A 5,219-nucleotide genomic window follows, 5' to 3' on the forward strand; every position below is an offset into this window, starting at 1 on the left:
ACTTGTGGAGCTCCGTGTCCTTTGCGGACTGCAAATACAGCAAACAACACAGGGCGAAAGTTCTACTCGTGTCAGTCACAGGAATGCAACTTCTTTGTGTATGTACACTCATTCACAATCCTGATTCTGATTCTATCCTCTATGCTTTAAAATGATAAAACTCCAGATTATCTTTCAAACCAGAGCCTGACTTTCTTTTGTTTTTGGCCTTTTTTTTTTTTCTCTCGTCCAAATTTCTTATCCATCCCTTTCCTTTTTTTCAGATAGTAGAAGTATATTGTTGTACATCTATTGTGCAAATTTTGTGTACGTACACTCATACATCTTTGGCCTCTCATGCAGATGGGAGGATAGCCTCAGCAATGGCAGTGGAGGAAGAAGTGTCCCGCGAGCAAACACGCGGGCCCCAGCTTCTAATTCCAGCAGGAACGGTGGCCACGGGAGAGGCGGCCGAGGCACAACTCGGGCCCCTGCTTCTAATTCCAGCAGGAACGGTGGCCACGGGAGAGGCGGCCGAGGCACAACTCGGGGGGCTGGTGCGACTTTTGTGTCAGCAACAGGTGATCCAGCTTCTGGCAGGTGCTTTGTTTGCGGCGATCCATCACACTTTGCGAATGTCTGCCCCCAATTAGGGATGTAAATGGGGCGGATCAGGACGGGTTTTTGGCGCCCTGCCCCGGTATATGGGGCAAAAAGTCAGGTGGGTCACGGTGCCCCGGTTTTTTTTTTTAATTTTTAAATTTACTTTTATCAGTAATAAGGATTCATTTCAGTCTTGAAAAACTGATAATTAAATTATTCAATTTAATAATGAGTAGAAAATGGCTTTCTCAATTAGGTTGTAGAGACTGATGCGGTGAATGTGGTGCACGCAGTTAGTTAGCCAAATCTGCGATCATCCGACTCAAATGTGATTGGTGATATCCTTCATCAAATTTCTCTAGTTTCTTCTTGTGGTTCTGTTAGTTAAATTCTTCTTGTAATTAATCTTCTTTGTACTATGTATCTTCAATTGACGAGCAACCCCTTCAACTTAAATTTTAAATTTAAATTGATAAAATGAATGGAGTCAAAATAACTTTCCATTTAAAAGTAGGGAACCACCAGACAACTTCCCCTTTACAAGCAGAATCAGTGCATCATTTGTTGTACAATTATCTACTGTCAATGTAGACAATTTGTGGTCTACATTCCAATCCATCAAACAATCAATCAATGCATTAGTTAATGTCGGACCATCGTGTGGAGATGGAAGATATTGAAAACTCAAAATCTGGGATCTTAAAACCCAAGATTCATCAATAAAGTGCCCGGTCACAGTCATGCACCCTCTCTTCTGATTGTTAGCTGTCCACATATCAGTTGTAACGGCAATTTTACAGGAGTTTTTCTACATTAGCTGTATTGCATTCTCTTTCTTTTCCTTATAAATCTTAAATATATAGCTTCTGATGGTGTTTCTCGACATCATCTTAAACATGGGGCATGCAACGCTCATCATTTCAATGAAACCAAAAGGATAATCATACAAAATAATCATATGGGCTATTTTCTCTCTAAGCAACTCCGGATCAAAATTGTATCCGCCGATTGAAGGATCCCCACCACTGCTCTTCTGTCTTTTATTTGTGTCTCCTTTCAACTTAGGACATCTACTCAAATGTTTATGCAAAAGGCTTGTACCATTTTTACTTTCTCCTCCCAATATCCTCTCACAATGCTTACAAATTGCTTTCTCTCTCCCATTAATCTTTTTTATATCATAATAATCCCATACAACATATTGCAAGTTCCTTTTTCTTCCTCAACTATATCTTCCTCTTCCACTTGATAAGTACTCTCGGCCCCATGATTGGAAGCACTCTGCACAAATTCCACTTCTTCATTAATACTTGATGACTCCATTAATTCTGCAAAATAATAAAAGCAAAGTAAATAAATTCAAATTTAGACTAAGAATAAATTACTCTCTTGTTCTCGGGGAAAATACTAAAGAGCTGCTTGCAGAGCTCATTGTAACCAAATGCATATGACAATTATACCACCCACCAAGGAAGTAAACAAACAATTGAAAGAAAACGTAGATTTGCAGTCAGACTAGTCATCGATAATGTAAATAATGAATAAATATATTGAGATGTATAAAAAATTCAGAGTTGCACAACAGGAGAATCCTTTAATTTAATTAACATATGAACATCCTTACAAATAAAAGCCTTAATTCTTTCTCAAATCAGTACTTATAAGAACAGAAAAGAACATCCTTACAAATAATTAGATCATCAATCATACATACTTACAAGAACAGAAAAGAAGACTCAAAAAAATTGAAACGAAATCCTAATGAACCTCTAAAGCATTACATAAGCACATATATTTTGGAATTGATTGGATTTTAGAATAGGAAATCCTAAAGATCACTCAGAGTGGAAACAAATTCCTTCATCAAGTAGTACAACACTCCTGAATCAAACTATTGCAACATAAAATGGCCAGGAGAAATCTACCACCTTCAGAACGCTAAACTGAAAATCTAAAAAAAGAAAAAAAAAATTACTAGCAGCAATACACAAGAAAAAAAACATTAAAAAGGATTCAGACCTTACAAAAATTTACATAAACTGATTCAAAAATTTGATCAATACCCTTTTCTTGAAATCAAACAGCAAACTTAAAAGAGCACCCAAAGAAGAACTCGAATCCAAGATGAATTTCAGAGAGAGAGAAAGAGAGTTACACTTTTTACCTGAATATAAGGAACGGATTACGAACGATGATCAGCGGAAGCGACGGCGGCGCCGGAGTGCCGCAACGGCGGACACCGGAATGCCGCGACGGCGGACACCGGAATGCCGCGACGGCGGAGGATGACGGTGGAAGACAGCTATGGACACCGGGGGGAGAGAAACAGAGAGGGGTTAGGGTTTGACGACGGAGGGAAATGAAATCTTAGACCTCGTTCATTTCACTGATTCGAGTTTAGAATTTAAATTTTATTATAGTAAAAAGTATTCAGAAACAGTCACATCAAACTTTTTTGCTACAGTAAAAAGCTCTCACATAAAGTCACATCTCAACTTAAATTAAAAACTCAAATCAACAAACTAAACGAGTCCTTTAATCGAATTAAAAACTCGAATGAATGACTGAGGTCCTTAATCGAGTAATCAAGTTTTTTTTAATATAAATGGTGCGGGTTCGGGGCGATCCATCCCGCCTCGCTCATTAAACGGGTCATGACCCACCCTGAATCATGCCCTGATTGATTACAGGACGACCCACCCCGAATGGGCCGGCTCGGAACGGGGCACTACACTAGAGTTTCACCCGTTCCCCTAGCATTGAAATACTAGGAACATATTGCTAGCTAGTTTGGTGCCTGGTGTAGTAGTGGTTCAAGACCAACTAAACTGATTTGAAAGGATTGACTACATCTGTCTTGACATGTATAGCAGAAATAGAGATGCAACAATGGGTCGGAATTTGTGGGCCGGCCTAGGCCTATCTTGACACAATGACAGGTCAGGCTGGCACGATCCGTCACTATTCAAAGCACGGTCTAACCCATAAATATTAGTGGGTTGGGTTTGGCCAACATATATCGGTCAATGGGCCGGCCCATGAAATATCATGGGTTTGGGTCGGACTGGGCCGACCCGTCTAGGCTCATGATGGCCCAGCCTAGCTCGTCCCATCTAGGGCCATAATATCTTCATGTTTTTTTCTTTTTTTTAGTAACTTTGTAAACATTTTATGCATAATTATCTTGATCGTACTCTTTTTTTCGTATTAAGATTTTGTCCTATTGGGTTTTCCTTAGAAATGTTTTTATTTAATGAGGCAATCGTAAATAAATATCTATTTTCATATTTCTATTGACTATTCAAACTTTTTATATTTGTTAACTTGTTTAAAAATTCAAATATTCAAAAATTAATTATTGCATATTTAGATGAGCTCGACCATCTAAACCCATGATGGGCTAGCCCATTCAAGACCCATGGCTCAACCCAGTCTGACTCATGTAAAATTGGCTCGTGGTGTGGGCTGGGCCGAGGTAATTCTTATACGGGCCGGCCTGGCCCAACCCACAAAATTCATGGGTTGGGCCGGCCCGGCCCACGGCCCGCGTGGGCCTAAGGAGAATGGGCGAGGCCGGCCCGTTTTTACATCTCTAAGCATAAACAATACCTGTGACGACCTTAACTTTTGATCATCATCCTACGTTCGTACTTAGCATTACTTAACCTCTACTAATTTCTAATTATAACATCTTAAAAATTCAGGCTAATTTTTTTCTACCATTCATACATCTAAATGCTGTAGCATTTTGCTAGCATTCTGTTTACAGTAAAAAGAATATTAAAAAAAACTTCATAAATTTTTTATTTTGCAAAAAAAAAATCATTACAACTTTAACTTATTTTTAATTAATAATGGATATTTCATAGTTAAAAGTTAAAATTTAAAATAGTTTTAATTTCAAATTATATTTTAAGTCATAAAGTTACGAAAATACTCTCAAAATAATAAATTAAATGTCAATTTTCGTTAAAAGCCTAACGGAATGGACTTTTTTAATTAATATTTTATTATATAAGGGTGAATGTTATATTTTAAAGATCATAGAGATAAAGTGTTACAACGGACATAACTCATAGTGAATTTTTGTAATTAATCCTAAAAACAAACTGTGGAAATTTATTTTAAGAATTCTATAGTAGGCACCAAGAAAAAAGTACCTATTTTTAGTACTTAAAGTCTAAGTTTAAAATTTTAAGTGAGAATATCTAAATTAACATGCAAAATTTTTAACACTTCAAAATTAGTGTTGGTAGAGAATTTTTCTCCCAGAATTCTCCATTTCATAATCTTGTTTGATGTTCCCCTTATTGTGGTCACACGGCCAACAACTAAAAAGTAGCAGCAAAAATATTTTATGGGAAAACGGATAATCAACCAATGTACCCTGGCAAAATATAAACGACAAAAAAGAAAAGAAAAGAAAATCAGCAGCTAAGGATAGATAAAAACTTATATGAAATTGAAATTAAAAATAAAAAATCAGCAACTGGGTAAGGAAAGATATAAATTTATACGAAATTGAAATTTTAAAATACAATATTGAAATATCTTAAATTATACGGTATATATTTTTGATAAGTATAAAAAATATGGTATATAAAAAGTAAATAATCAATTCTTAGGGCCAGCTGAAA

At 36.7% G+C, this 5,219-nt stretch overlaps 1 long non-coding RNA gene across 1 annotated transcript; it reads left to right on the forward strand.

Annotated features, from left to right (window-relative positions):
* Positions 1-29: 29 nt before the first annotated feature.
* On the forward strand, positions 30-1,021 carry LOC21411562. The gene is made up of 3 exons (XR_002902314.1): positions 30-98; positions 343-700; positions 839-1,021. It is a non-coding gene; the product is annotated as an uncharacterized LOC21411562 (long non-coding RNA).
* Positions 1,022-5,219: the final 4,198 nt, after the last annotated feature.

Source organism: Morus notabilis, unplaced genomic scaffold (genome assembly GCF_000414095.1).
Source record: "Morus notabilis unplaced genomic scaffold, ASM41409v2 Scaffold2889, whole genome shotgun sequence".
Lineage (NCBI taxonomy): Eukaryota > Viridiplantae > Streptophyta > Magnoliopsida > Rosales > Moraceae > Morus > Morus notabilis.